Source organism: Canis aureus, chromosome 16 (assembly GCF_053574225.1).
Source record: "Canis aureus isolate CA01 chromosome 16, VMU_Caureus_v.1.0, whole genome shotgun sequence".
Taxonomy (NCBI): Eukaryota; Metazoa; Chordata; class Mammalia; order Carnivora; family Canidae; genus Canis; species Canis aureus.
This window is the reverse complement of record NC_135626.1, coordinates 37,260,380-37,276,809: the sequence shown is the minus strand read 5'-3', so window position 1 is coordinate 37,276,809 and position 16,430 is coordinate 37,260,380. Positions and strand designations below refer to the sequence as shown.

The 16,430-nt window shown below is 36.3% G+C and overlaps 1 protein-coding gene and 1 pseudogene across 3 annotated transcripts in view; both read left to right on the top strand.

Moving 5' to 3' along the window:
• The window catches only part of NPEPPS (aminopeptidase puromycin sensitive), a 103,993-nt gene that overhangs the window by 36,456 nt on the left and 51,107 nt on the right, over positions 1-16,430 (top strand). The window lies entirely within an intron of this gene.
• LOC144285360 (ubiquitin-conjugating enzyme E2 variant 1 pseudogene) lies at positions 10,785-12,620 on the top strand (annotated as a pseudogene).

The following is a 16,430-nucleotide window of genomic DNA, read 5'->3' as shown; positions in this document are numbered from 1 at the left end:
TATAAGTTTATTATATTTATTTATATATGGCTGACCCTTGAACAATGTAGGGGTTGGAGCACAGACCTCCTGTGTAGTTAAAAGTCCATATATATATATAAAAAAAGTCTGTATATAACTTGACTTCTCCAAAAGTTAACTATTAGTAGCTTACTGTTGAGTGGAAGCATTACTGATAACATGAAGAGTTAACTAACACATATTTTGTGCATTATATGTATTACATACTATATTTCTGCAATACAGTAATCTAGAGAAAAGAAAATGTTATTAAAGAAACCATGAACTGGAATGTCTGGGTGGCTCAGTGAGTTAAGAATCTGCCTTCAGCTCTGGTCATGATCCCAGGGTCCTGGGAGCGAGCCCCACGTCAGGCTCCCTGCTTAGTGAGAAGCCTGCTTCTCCCACTCCCTCTGCTTTGCTCTCTCTCTGTCAAATAAATAAAATAAAATCTTAAAAAAAAAAAAAAAAAAAGAGGGAAAACCGTAAGGTAAGAATGCAATCTGGCACAGCCACTATGGAAAATAGTATGGAGGTTCTGGGAACCCTGGGTGGCGCAGCGGTTTAGCGCCTGACTTTGGCCCAGGACACGATCCTGGAGACCCGGGATCAAATCCCACGTCAGGCTCCTGGTGCGTGGAGCTTGCTTCTCCCTCTGCCTGTGTCTCTGCCTCTCTCTCTCTGTGTGTGACTATCATAAATAAATAAAAAAAAATAGTATGGAGGTTCCTCAAAAAATTAAAAATAGGGACACCTGTATGGCTCAGTCAGTTAAGTGTCTGCCTTTGGCTCAGGTCGTGATCCCAGGGTCCTGGGATGAAGCCCCATATCAGGCTCCTTACTCAACAGGAACCTGCTTCTCCTTCTCCCTCTGCTTGCTACTCCCCCTGCTTATGCTCCCTCCCTCTCTCTCTGTCAAATAAATAAATAAAATCTTAAAAAAATAAAAAATTTAAAAATAGAAATAAATCTTTCTTAAAAATTAAAAATGGAGGGATACCTGGGTGGCTCAGTCAGTTAAGCATCTAACTCTTGATTTTGGCTCAGGTCATGATCTCAGGGGGATGAAGCCCTGTGTTAGGCTCCATGGTCAGCAGAGATCCTGCTTGAGATTCTCTCCCTCTTCTCCCTCTGCTTTTCCCCCTGCTTGCATGCTCTCTCTAAAATAAATCTTTTCAGAAATTGAAAGTAGAATTACCATATGATCCCATAATTCCACCACTAGGTATTTACCTAAACTAATTCAAAAGGATATACACATCCTTACGTTTATTGCAGCATTATTTACAATTGCCAAATTGTGGAAGCAGTGCAAGTGTCCATCAATAGATGAGTGGATAAAGAAGATGTAGTATGTATCTATAGTGGAAAATTACTCAGGCATAAAAAAAAAAGAATGAAATCTTGCCCTTTGCAACATGGATGGAGCTAGAGAGTATAATGCTAAGCAAAATAAGTCAGTGAGATAAAGACAAATACCATATGATTTTATTCCTATGTAGAACTAAAGAAACAAAATGAATGAAAAGAAAAGGAGGGGGGAGACAAACCAAGAAACAGAGTCTTAACTATAGAGAACAAACATGATTCCCAGAGGGGAGGTGGATGCGGGAATGGGTGAAATAGGTAGAGGGGATTAAGAATACACTTAACAGGGATCCCTGGGTGGCACAGCGGTTTAGCGCCTGCCTTTGGCAGGGGGCACGATCCTGGAGACCCGGGATCGAATCCCACGTCGGGCTCCTGGTGCATGGAGCCTGCTTCTCCCTCTGCCTGTGTCTCTGCCTCTCTCTCTCTCTCTCTGTGACTATCATAAATAATTAATTAATTAGTTAATTAATTAATTAAAAAAAAGAATACACTTAACTTGATGAGCACTGAGAAATGTATAGAATTGCTGAATCACTATATTATACACCTGAAACTAATGAACACTCTGTGTTAACTGTAGTGGAATTAAAATAAAATTTAAAAAGTTAAAAATAAATTTAAAAAAGAAAACCATAAGAAAGAGAAAATACATTTAGAGTACTGTATTGTATTTATTAAAAAAAAAATCCATGTAGAAATCAACCTGCTCAGATCAAACCTATGTTGTTCAGGGTCAACTGCATATTTTATTTATTTGTATCTTCTCTTTTTTACTCATTTGATCCCCAGATCATTGTCAATTTTATTAGTCTTTTCAAAGAACCAACTTTTGATGTTAAATCCTCAGTTGAATGTTTATTTTCTATTTCTTTTAAAGATTTTATTTATTCATGAAAGGTACAGAGAGAGAAGCAAAGACATAGACAGAGGGAGAACCAGGCTCCTCACAAGGAGCCCAATGTGGGACTTGATCCCTGGATTCTGGAATCATGACTTGAGCTGAAGACAGATGCTCAACCACTGAGCCACCCAGGCATCCCTATAGTTTGTTTATTTAAAACTATAAAATTTTGGGATGCCTAGGTGGCTCAATGGTTAAGTGCTTTCGGCTCAGGGCATGATTCTGGAGTCTCCGGATTGAGTCCCCACATTGGGCTCCCTGCATGGAGCCTGCTTTTCCCTCTGCCTGTGTCTCTGCCTCTCTCTCTGTCTGTCTCATGAATAAACAAATAAAATCTTTTAAAAAAATAAATAAGCGAAACTATAAATCTGCAGAAAACAAATCACTTTTAGCTACAGCTCACACTTTTTCTGGCTTGTTTAGGGGAAAATTATATAGGCAGCAGCTGTGACTGCTGCTACTACAGCCCCTTGCCGCCTCATCTTTTTTTCTTTCCTTTCATTAATACAGTTTTATGAGATTTATGTAATATTTGACATGTTATATATATATATTAAAATGTATAATTTGGTACTTTTTGACCTATGAATACAACCAAGGTAATGAACATATCCATCACCCCCACAATGTTTCCTCATGCCCCTTTGGGATCTAGTCTTCCCCTTCTCCCCCATCTCCAGGCAACTACTGATCTGCTGCCACATTTTTTGATATATAATATCTTTATTAATCAGTCTAAAATATTTTCTGATTTCTGATCCAGGGGATATTCAGATGTATCTGGAGCTCTTCTAGTTTAAAGATTTTATTTATTTTATTTAAGAGAGAGTGCAAACAGGGGGAGGGGCAAAGGGAAAAGGGGAGAGAGGAATCTCAAGTAGACTCCATGCTGAGTGCAGAGCTTGATGTGGGTCTTGATCTCACAACCCTGAAATCATGACCTGACTGGAAGTCAAGAGTTGGACACTTAACTGACTGAGCCACCCAGGCACCCCAGCTGTTGCGTTTTATTAAAATAATAGAACCATGAAGTTTGCTGCATCAGTTGACTTCTTTTCATGAATACTTTTCTTTGTAGCTTGTGGTACTGTTTGATAGCATTTTACCCACAGTAGAACTTCTTTCAAAATTGGAGTCCTCTCAAATCCTGTTGCTTTATCAGTGGAGTTTTATGTAATATTCTCAATCTTTGTTGTCATTTCAACAGTCTTCAAAGTCTTCACCAGGAGTAGATTCCAACTTAAGAAACAACTTTCTTTGCTTATCCCTAAGAAGCAACTCTTCAACTGTTCACGAACAATTGCTTCATGAGACTGTAGTAGTTTATTCATATCTTAAGGCTCCACTTTTAGTTCTCTTGCTATTTCTATTACATCTGCATTCAGAACATATACAGCATGTATTAAGTTGGTAGTCTTACTTAGTCACAGTTCATGGTGCCCCAAAACAATTACCATAGTAATATCAGAGATCAGTGTAACAAATATAATGATAATGAAAAAGTTTGAAATATTTTGGGAATTATCAAAATGTGACATAGAAAACACCAAGTGAGCACATGCTTTTGGGGAAGAATGGTGCCAGTAGACTTGTTTGACACATGGTTGCCACAAACCTTCAATTTGTAAAGAAAACACATTATCTGTGAAGCACAATAAAATGAGGTATGCCTGTATATGATTTCAGTCCTTTGGAATTAATTAATTAATTAATTTTAAAATATTTATTTATTCATGAGAGACCCAGAGAGAGGCAGACACAAAGGCAGAAGGATAAGCAGACTCCCCTGGGGGGAAGCCTGATGTGGGACTCGATCCCAGGACCCAGGGATCAGGACCTGAGCCAAAGGCAGATGCTCAACTAGTGAGCTGCCCAGGCATCCCATGTCCTTTGGAATTTAAGGCTTGCTTTTGCTTTATGGCCCAAGATTTGGTCATTTTAAAAATGCTTGTATGTGCTTTTATAATTTGTTGGATGTGATGTTTTATATACGTCTTACTAAATCAAGTTTGTTAATTTTGTTTACATCTTCATTTTTACTAACTTTTCCCTGCTATTTTATGAATTATTGGCTAGTGTTTGCATGTCACATTTTTCTCATTCTTTACCTTTTAACCTTTTTGAATTATTATGTTTTAGGTATATCTCCTATAAACAGCTCATTGTACTTTTTTTAAACTTAATAGTTCCAATCTGAAAATCGTTGTCTTCTAAATAAAGCATCTAATCCATTTAAATTTAATGTAATTGCTGTTGCCTTTTAATCTACCATATTTTATGTGCTTTCTCATATTCTTTTAATTAGAAAGAATTTTTGTTTTATTTTTATTTCTTTCAGAGAGGAGGAGGGGCGGGGGGGGGGAGACAGAGAGAGAATCTTAAGCAGACTCAGCACCCAGTGCAGAGCCTGATGCAAGGCTTAATGTCACAACTCTAAGATCATGACCTGAACCAAAATCAAGAGTTCAGTGTGTAACCAGCTGAGCTACCAAGGCACTCCTAACTAGAAGTGTTTTAATCAATTTTTTGTTTTCTTTTTTTTTAGAGGTATGTTAGTACCCCAGGAATTATAATAGCCATCTCTGACTTAAAAAAATCCAGTGCTAATTGATCATTTTACCCTTCTTCTGGATATTATAAAGATATTAGGAGCACTTAATCGCCATCCGACTTACATGCTCTTGTGGTATAGTTTAATTTTCTTCTATATATTTTTCATTTTTATTTTTTATTTCCTTTTATTTTTACTTTTTTGATATTTTATTTATTTGAGAGAGAGATAGGGCATGAATGGGGGGAAGGGCAGAGGGTGAGCAAGAAGGAGAAGCAGACTTCCCACTGAGCAAGGAGCCCAACTTGGGTCTCAATTCCAGGACCCTGGGATCATGACCTGAGCTGAAGGCAGATGCTTAACTGACTGAGCCACCCAGGCACCCCTATTTTTTTTTTTTACTTCTATGTCATAAGACATTATTATTGTGTTGTATAATTTTTATTTAGCTTTACCCAGATATTTGCTATTTTTGTTCATTATTCTAACAATGCTAAAATCATTCTTTTTGAAGAATACTCTGTATCCTGTTTAGTAGGTGTCTTTTGACAGCAGTCTCTGTTTTTGTTTCTTTGAGCTTATCTTTTCATATTTTAAGTACAGTCTATTCCCCAATATGGGACTCAAACTCATAACCCAAAATCAAAAGAGTCTCACGCTATACAAACTTAGCCAGCCAAGTGCTCCATAACATTCATTTTTGAAGATTATTTTTCCTTGCTATAAAATTCTAGACTGGTAATTATTTTCTTTCAGTAAGTTGGCAATTTTATTCCACCATCATCTTCCTTCCATTGTTACCCTTACAGAGTCAGCCCTAGGTTATTATTTCTTTAGCAACAGTCCTTCCCTCACTCTCTGAGCTCCTGGTTTCATGTTCTCCCTGTAATTCCTCCAGAATGGTGTGTTTTCTTTACCACTGCAAAAACTTTTTTTTTTTTTTTTGCAAAACTATTTTGATTCCAGGTAGCAGGTGACTATTGCAAGCCTTTGTTGAAATTTGAGTTCTTTTTTATTGCACCATGAGCTCCTATCTAAAACTATGATAGGTAGGTTGCCATCTAAATAAATGAAACAAAACAAAATTTCATCACTTATTTCATGTAGTATTGAACAACACAGGCATTTGTGGGTTGTCTGGAGTTATGTGGGCTAGATTGCCTGTTATATACAGCTGTGGCTTAGAGGAAATGACATTCTGAGTTCTAAATAGGCCTTTTTTCTTTAAGAATTTATTTAAATTCCAGTTAGTTAACATACAGTTTAATATTAGTTTCAAGTGTAAAATTTAGTGATTCAACACATACATACAACACCTGGTGCTCTTCAGAATTTCCAGCACCTATTTAACCCATATCCCCATCCAGCTGCCCTCTGGTAACCATCAGTTTGTTCTCTATAGTTATTAAGAGTCTGTTTCTTTGTTTTCCTCTCTTTTTCCCCCCCCATATTTGTTTTGTTTCTTAAATTCCACATATGAGTATTTGTCTTTCTCTGATTGACTTATATCACTTAGCATAGTACTCTCTAGCTTCATCTAGGAAATAGCAAGATTTCATTCTTTTTTATGGCTAATATTCCAATGTGTATTTATGTATGTGTGTATATATGTATGTACATATACACATGTATACACACGCACATGTGTATATGTGTATATATGTACATATGTGCATACATACACATGTACACGTGTGTGTACATATACATACACTACATCTTCTTTATCCATTCATCAGTTGATGGACTTTGGGGCTCTTTCCATAATTTGACTATTGTTGATAATGCTGCTTATAAACATCAAGGTACATGTATCCCTTCAAATTAGTATTTTTATTACCTTTGGGTAAATAATGCTTAGCAGTGCAATTGCTGAGAGGTAGGGTAGTTCTATTTTTAACTTTTTGAAGAACCTCTGTACTGTTATCTAGTGGGGCTGTACCAGTTTGCATTCCCACCTATGTTCTGAGTGGGTTCCCCGTTCTCCACATCCTTGTCAACACCTGTTGTTTCTTGTGCTGTTAATTTTATCTATTCTGATTCGTGTAAGGTGATGTCTCATTGTAGTTTTGATTTGTATTTCTTTGATGATGAGTGATGTTGAGCATCTTTTCATTTGTCTGTTGGCCATCTGTGTGTCTTCTTTGGAAGAATGTCTCCAAATGGACCATTTGCAAAAGAACTTTTGAAGTACAATTGAATTAGAACTTGTGTTATTAGAATTTTTAGAAGTTGTGTATTTGTATCTCAGTATAATACCAGAGCAGAATCTATTAGAAGCTTGTGTAAATGATGTAGGCTATAACAACTTAGGCTGACTTTATTTATTTTTTTCCTATTTCAATCTTTTTAAAAATGTAGACTTCTGAGTATACTTTTTTTAAAAAGTGGCCTTTCTCTGTACTTCCGTTCCTGTGACTAAATTTCATATGCTTAAACATAAAAAGGGAAAAAGATTTCATGTCTCAATTAATGGTTTGCCTTTCAGTGCATGATTATGATACTCAAATATTAATATAGGAAGATTTTTTTTGATGGAGAAAGAGACAGCACATAATTGCCTGGATGACTTAGTCAGTTGTGTTGGATTCTTGATTTCTGCTCATATCATGATATCAGGGTCATGAGATTGAGTCTTATGTTGGGCTGTGCACTGAGTATTGAGCTTGCTTAAGAGTCTCTCTTCTTCTCTCTTTGCTCCTCCCCCATGTTCTGTCTCTTTCTCTCCCTCAAAAAAAAGTTAAATGGAGAGAGGAAGAATGTAACATTTGATGAAAAAACTATACTTTGCTTATTTTGGAATTTGTTACAAATCAGCACATAAAAAGCTTCCTCATTTTTTATGATTAGTCAGTATTGCATGGAATTAATTTATCATAATGCATTAAACCAATCCACTACTGGTAGATATTTAAGTGGAATGCTACAGTGAATAGTACTGTATATGTCTCACATCATTTTTCATATATGAGAAGGTATATGGGATGAATTCCTGGGAGTTGAATTGTTGGGTCACAAGGTGTGTATATTTGTAATTTTGATTGATACTATCAAATTGCACTTTATAGAGCCTGTACCAATCCCCACAATCTTGTTAAACACCCTATTCAGTACCATATCATCTCAAATTTTTTTAAAAAAGATTTTGTTTATTTGAAAGAACAAGAAAGAGAGCTAGTGTGAGAGAGCACAAGCAGGGGGAGCGGGGAGAGTGAGAGGGAGAAGGAGGCTCCCTGTTCAGCAGGGAGCCCAGTGCAGGGCTAGATCCCAGAACAGCAGGATCATGAGCCTAAGGCAGATGGTGTACTGACTGAGCCACTGAGGCACCCCTCATCTCAAATTTTTATGTTTGCTAATCTGATAGGTTAAAAAATGGTAATCTTTTAATACCTTTAGTTTGTATTTCTTTATGTTACAAAGTTAAGAATCTGTGTATTTTAAAAACCATTTGGGGGTGGTGGAAGGGAAGGAGGGTGGGGGGTGGGGGTAAATGGGTGACGGGCACTGAGGGGGGCACTTGACGGGATGAGCACTGGGTGTTATTCTGTATGTTGGTAAATTGAACACCAATAAAAAATAAATTTATTAAAAAAATATGTGTATTTGAGTTTTCTGTAATGTGCCTGGTCGTGTCATTGCCCATTTTTAATTGGATGCTGCCCTTTTTTTACTGATTTTTTAAAAAAAAATCAGATCTAGGGGCAGCTGAGTGGCTCCATCAGTTAAGCATCTGACTCTTAATTTTGACTTAGGTCATGATCTCAGGGTTATGAGATTGAGCCCAGCGTCTGGCTCCTCAGTGGGCTGGGCATGGAGCCTACTTAAGATTCTATCTTAAAAAAAAAAAAAAAAAAGATTCTATCTCTCCCTCTTCCTCTGCCCCTGCCCTACACCCAACCTCCCACCCATGCTCACGCATTCTATCTCAAAAAAAAAAAAACCAAACCCAAAAAACCCAGATAGACAAGTCTATATGTCAGGGAAAGTAATCCTTTTTCTGTCAAATGCATTTCACCATTTCCCCCCCAATTTGTAATACATCTTTGATTTTATTTATGGCCATTTTTATATTGCTAAGGTCTTTCTGCATTAAATTTATTTCTTATATGACTTCTAGATTTTAAGGTATGTTTAGAAAGGTTTGTCCCAAGCAGAGATTACTTTTAAAAATCAGTATTTTGGGATCCCTGGGTGGCACAGCGGTTTGGCGCCTGCCTTTGGCCCAGGGCGCGATCCTGGAGACCCGGGATCGAATCCCACATCGGGCTCCCGGTGCATGGAGCCTGCTTCTCCCTCTGCCTGTGTCTGTGTCTCTCATGAATGAATGAGTGGAGTCTTTAAAAAAATAAATAAATAAAAATAAAAAATAAATAAAATAAAACCACTATAAGAAATGTTTTGAAGTTAAGATAGATGGTACTCACTTTATTTATTTATTTATTTATTTATTTATTTGAGACTCACTTGTTTTTAGTATGACTTTCTTTTTTTTTAATATTTTTTAACCTTTATTGTGAAAAACACCGTGTACCTCAAAAAGTGCTGATAGCAATTGTACAGTTTAGTGTTATAATACTGTAGTGTTATAATACTGAAGACCTCATACCATGCCCCTTCTCATTTCATCCCATCTTTCCCTTTTAGGTAATGATTTTTTTAATTATTATTTATTTATTTATTTATTTATTTATTTATTTAAAAGATTTATTTATTTATTCATAGAGATGCAGAGAGAGAGAGAGAGAGAGAGAGAGGCAGAGACACGGGCAGAGGGAGAAGCAGGCCCCATGCAGAGAGCCTGACTTGGGACTCCATCCAGGGTCTCCAGGATCATGCCCTGGGCTGCAGGCGGTGCTAAACCGCTGCGCCACCAGGGCTGCCTTGATTTTTTTTTATTTTATGTTATAGTGTAACAATGTAAGTGCACATTCATGAGTAATATAGCTTAATTTGTGTTTTGTTTTTTTGTAGGTTATATAAATGGAATTGCACAATAAAATGCTGTTTGGCTTCTTTTCCTCAGTACTGTTTTTAGATTCACCCATGTTATTTTGTGTAGCTGGGGTTTATTCTTTTTTTGTTACTACCCTGTATTCCATTATAGAAATATGCCAAAATGTATTTATCCAATCTCCCATTGGTGGACATTGATGGACATCTGAACTGTTTCAGTTTGGTGTTATTTGTTTCTGTTTTGGGCTGTTGGGAACAGTGCTGCTACATACTTTTTTAATGTTCAGCTGGGTACATATAAGCATACTTTTCCATGAAGTATATGCCTAGGTGTATTGTGTTTTAGGGTACATAAGTATTTCAGGGCATAGCAGTTACACTACTGCCAAGCAATTTCAGCTGCTCAACATTCTAATTAAGACTTGGTGTTTTAGACTTCTTGCTGTTAGCTAATCTGATAGGTACGTACTGGTATCTGATTGAGGCTTTAATTTTCACTACCTGATTTTAATGAGGTTGGTTACCTTTTTATATGTATATTGCACGTGCACATTTCCTCTATTGTATCAGAATTTTTTGCTTATTTTTGTTTTGGGTCCTATGTCATTTTCCTATGATTTAAAGGAATTCCTTTTATGTTCTCATTTACAAGTTCTTTGCCACTTGTGTATTACGGATGTCTTCTGCATCTTCTCTTCCTTAATGCTACCTCTTAATGTGCAAAAGTTCTTATTTCTCATGAAGTCTAATTTATCATTTTTTCTTCATGTTTATTGTTTTTTTTTGTCTTAAAACTTTCTATTCCAACATCATGAAGATATCATCTATATTATCTTTGAAAAGCTTTGTTTTGACTTTTATAATCTACTTCTGAGGTATGGTGTGAATCCAGGTCCAGCTTGGTTTTTATCCCCTAAAGGAAATTCTGCTGTCCCAGTACCACTTATTAGAACATTATCCCTTCCCCACTGTTCTGTCATTCTCTAATTGGTAGTTCATGTAATAGTAATGATACTTCTAGTATCTGTTGATGAAGATTTTAGTGAACTTTCTATGAGGTTAGTATTACATTAAAATAGATTTGATTTTTTAATTAAGTCTTTAATTCCAACATACTTAACATACAGTGTTCTATTAGTTTCAGGTGTACAATATAGTGATTCAGCAGTTCTATATATTACTCAGTGTTTATCATGAGAAGTGTACCCTTTAATCCCCATCACCCCTCACTTCCCTTCTGGTAACCATCACTTTGTTCTCTTGTTCTCTGTAGTTAAGAGTCAGTTTCTTGGTTTCTCTCTCTTTTTTTCCCCTTGCTCACTTGTTTTGTTTCCTAAATTCCACATATGAGTGAAATTTGGTATTTGTCTTTCTCTTATTTCTCTAGCATCATCCGTGTCATTGCAAATGGCAAGATTTCATTATTTTCTTATGGCTGGATAATACCTTCTTTAGCCATTTATCATCAATGGACACTTGGGCTGCTTCCATAATTTGGCTATTTAATAATGCTCCAACAAACATAGAAGTGTATGTAGCCCTTTAAGTTCGTGTTTTTGTTTTTGTTGGGTAAATACCCAGTAATGTGATTACTAGATCATTTGGTAATTCTATTTTTAACTTTTTGAGGAACCTCCATACTGTCTTCAGTAGTAGCTGTACTACTTTGCATTCCCACCAACAGTACACAAGGGTTCCCTTTTCTCTACACCCTCAACAACACTTGTTTCTTTTGTTTTTGATTTTAGCTATTCTGACCAGTATGGGGTAACATCTCATTGTACTTTTGATTTGCATTTCCTCATTTTGATGAGGGATGTTAAACATCTTTTCATGTTATCTGTTGGCCATCTGTATGTCTTCTTTGGAGAAATGTCTATTCATGTCTTCTACCCATTATTGAATTAGATTATTTGTTTTTTGGGTGTTGAGTTAAAATAGACTTGATTTTTTTGACTACTAATATTTAAAATGAAGAAAAATATGAGATACTTCAGTATGTAAATAATGTTTTATGCTCACATTGTGAATGCAAAAGATCAGAGAATCAGTGAGACCTACAGGAGGCCTGTGGTTCACAGGAAGGGAAATACTGTTTTATTTATTCTTTATTTTTTATATTGCTATATGTAGCATAGTATTGATTGAATAAAAGTTTAAATTGAGATATAGGATTGTTAGCATATACAAGTATATCAAATTTTCATTTAGGAAAAACTGAGCTAGATTTTATTAAGGAAAACAGGAGTTACCTTATAATTACCGATTGTGTTGTTTTTTGTTTGTTTTACCAATTGTGTTATTCATTGATAATACAGATTGGCTTTAATAATAACAGAAGTTCTTTCTTGGAGGTGTGTACTTATTAAAGAACCGGTATTAGCTACATAAGATGGCAGCCACCATGGGCTCAGACAATTTATGAAAACTGAATATACAGCCTTAAAATAAAATGTAGATATAAATACCCAGAAGCACCCCCATTTGTAAAATTTGTAACAAAAATTAATATGAATGGAGTGGTGGACCTAAGAGCCATATTAGTGCTAGCAAAATATCAGCATTCACATAGCACCAGAGTTGTCTGTAAGAGCTTCAGCGCCTGATGATGTCTAAAGAAAACATGAAACTCCCTCGGCCACTGGAAGAACAGTGTTATAGCAATAGATCAGAAAGAAAAACTGCGGCCTTAAAATTCAGTTTAAGCAGTCTTCATTTTCACAATAGCAAATTTTCTAGATACATCTTGTAGACGTCAGAGTATTGAAAAGAACGCTCCTATTCAAAGGCAATTTATGTTAAGATACTGTAAATGATACTATTTTTTTTCCATTAGAAATATGTAAGTTGTGCTATAACAATAACAAAAAAAAAAGTATTGTATTCTTCTTGAGGCCTGTCATGGCAGAAGGGAAGAACCACAATTAACATACTAAGTGACAAACTGCAAAAGGTCAGCAGAGAGGGGTATAATTACAGTAAGTAAGGCAGATGCCTGAAGGGGCAACGGAAGCTGAAACATTTGGTGCCTGTGGACCCTGGCATTCTTTGTGGAAGGGAGTGGGAGTAATTTAAAAGAAATATACTGGATCGGGAACCCTGGGTGGCACAGCGGTTTAGCACCTGCCTTTGGCCCGGGGCGCGATCCTGGAGACCTGGGATCGAATCCCACATCGGGCTCCCGGTTCATGGAGCCTGCTTCTCCCTCTGCCTATGTCTCTACCTCTCTCTCTCTCTCTCTCTGTGACTATCATGAATAAGTAAAATTAAAAAAAATATACTGGATCAAATAGTATGGTTACATAAATGTTGAATAGAAAACAAACTATAGTCTGGAAGAACGCCTGTGAGAGAGGTTCTGAAATTTTGTGGGGCCTAAATGATTGAATGATTATGAGTGCTCGCCTTCTTTTTGTTATAGTTAGAACATTTTGCACATCAAGGACCGTTACCCTTCTGGAAAGAGTGGCCAATTTTACAAATAAGATGAGCCACCTCACCTTCTGTGTTCTTTAAGGAAGAGTATTTTTTTTTAATTATGGCTAGTCCAAATCCTAGAGACCTACACAAGTGTGCCTCCTTGTCAATAAACCACACATGGAAAACTCAGAATTGGAATACATACTCATTTGATTTATTTGATAAATAGGTTTGCTGTAACAATTTGACCAGGATTTCAAAAGGAGTATCTTTATTTATTTTTTTAAAGATTTTATTTATTCATGAGAGACACACAGAGAGACAGAAACAGAGACAGAGGGGGAGGGAGAAGCAGGCTCCCTACAAGGAGCTGGATTGGGACTCGATCCTAGACCTCGGGATCATACCTGAACCAAAGGCAGATGCTCAACCGCTGAGCCACTCAGGCATCCCTCAAAGTAAGTTATCTTTAGGGACGCCTTGGTGGCTCAGCGAAGCTTGTCTGCCTTTGGCTCGGGGTGTGATCCTGGGGTACCAGGATGGAGTCTCGCATCAGGTTTCCTGCATGGAGCCTGCTTCTCCCTCTGCCTATGTCTCTCTTTCTGTGTCTCTCATGAATACATAAATATAATCTTTAAAAAAAGTAATCTTTAAAAAGATTTTTTTAACATTTAAAATATTTTCCTAGGGACGTCTGGGTGGCTCAGTGGTTGAACACCTGCCCCTGGCTCAGGGCGTGATCTGCTGTCTCAGGATCAAGTCCCACATCGGGCTCCCTGCCTGGAACTTGCTTCTCCCTCTGCCTACATCTCTGCCTTTCTCTCTCTGTGTCTTTCATGAATAAATAAAATCTTAAAAAATAAAATAAAATATTTTTCCTAGTGAATATTTACAGAATGTCAAATTCAGAGGGTATACAGTAAGTGTATACAGTACAAAATTAAGCGTCCTTTCTTTCCTCCGTAAAGGAGATAAAGTTACCAGTTCTATAAGTCTCCTTCCTCAGATGTTCTCTGTGTTCACAGGCATATATATATATTTACGCACGTACATGTGTATGGGTGTATGTGTGTGTGCTCACAAATGATAGCAAACTGTATACATAAGACATAGTTTTGTTTTTTTTTTACTTAGAGTTGAAATTTTACTTTTTTAAAATAAGACATTTAAAAACTCAATTTATAGATCTATCTAGTTATGAAATCTGTAGGTCTGTATTGTCTTGAATAAATTTTTATTGTCAAAGTGAATGTTTCTAGTAGTTTTGAGTATAAGATTTTTCTTGTCACAAATTTATATATACTTTGGTTACATTCAAGTTTTGCTTCTATTTGGTATACTGCTAACATAAACATACACGCAAGCATGTGCACATGCTTATACCCAAATGTGTGTATTTATATCCATAAATTTGAAAATAGTAATTATACTTAAAAGAATTTTTTTTTCTGAAATGTAGCACTCCCTAAGTGATTTCAGCATGAGCCTTATGTATACATATATAATGGATTAGTTGCAGTTAGATTAATAAAGGATTGTATTAGATATATTATCTAGAAAGGAGTATTTATTTTTGTAATAATTATGACCAGACACTGTGCTAAGCATTTTACATAGACAATGTTGTATAATCTTCAAATGACTAAGAAATAGGTAATAATTTTATATGTGTGAAGAGAGAGGCTCAGATTGTTGAATAGCCATATATTCTCTCCTATTCTCCCACTTAAAAAATGCTTTTAGGGCAGCCCTGCTGGCGCAGTGGTTTAGCACCGCCTGCAGCCCAGGGCCTGATCCTGGAGACCTCGGATCGAGTCCCACGTCAGGCTCTCTGTATGGTGCCTGCTTCTGCCTCTGCCTGTGTCTCTGCTTCTCTCTCTCTCTCCTCTCTGTGTTTCTCATGAATAAATAAAATCTTTTTAAAAAATGCTTTTAAAACATAAATAAAAATTAAAATATTTTAAAAAGATTTATTTATTTATTTTACAGAGAGAAAGAGTGTGTGTGAATAGGGGGAGGGGCAGGAGAGAGGAAAAGAGAATCCTCAAGCAGACTCCCCGATGAACACAGAGCCTGACGTGGGGCTCAATCCCAGGACCATGAGATCATGACCACTCATATGTCATATGACACCCCCAAAATAAAAATAAAAATAAAAATAAAAATATTTTTCAGGTTTTTGATCAGAGTGCCTGGCTGGCTCAGTTGGGAGAGCATGTGACTCTTGATCTTGGGCTTGTGGGTTTGAGCCCTACATCAGATGTAGACATTATTTAAAAAAAAAAAAAAAAATAGTGTTTTGATCAAGGTTAAGTTTGATCAAGTTTAATTGTAACATTTATAAATGATATAGTAAAATGTCTACTTATAATGCTTAATATACATATATGCATTCTAAATGAGGTTATGTGAAACATTTAAGAGCCAGAAACCATTGTAGCGTTGGAGGTAGAGGACAAAACCAAGAATCAACATTCCTGATACATATATTTGATTTGGAAAGATAACAATAATAAACATGTAAAGTTGTGATAAGTGCTCAGAAATCACAATAGGATGTGGAGTGAGGATTGTTCTTTAAGGTAATGAAACAGATCTCTAAAGTAGTGATTGACCTAAAATATGTAAATACATGGGAAAAGTACCTTCTAAGCCATTGTAGAACCCCTGAGGTTGGAGAATACTTGCAGACTTTGAGGAACAACAAAGGCACTGTCAGCAAAATATGTAGTTATTCTGTATCCTCGATAACATTTTTGTTTTCAGTCTTTTTAGATTATCCATTCTTGTGGGTGCGTGATAGTATGTCATTGTGCTTTTAATTTGCATTTCCCTGATGACAAATGATGTTGGGCATTTTTTGTTTGATTTTTGGCCACTGATCTATTTTCCTTTGTGAAACTGTTTGAGTCTTCTGCCCATGTTTTAATAGAATTGTCTTTTTATCATAGTGTTGTAGAAGTTTTTAGGTATATTCTCTGTAAGATATTTTCTCTTGGTCTGTGGATTGCCTATTAATTTTCTTAATGTCTTTTGTTAATCACAAGTTTTAGATATTAATGAATTCTGATCAATTTTTTTCTTTTATACTTAGTATTTTTTTGCTCCTAAGAAATACTTACCAACCTCAAGCAGACCTAGCTTTTCATTCTGAATATTTTGGGACTCTCTTAGAGGTTTGATCTCAAAGATTACCCTGGCTGCCATGTGAAGATAGACTATAAAGCAGCAAGA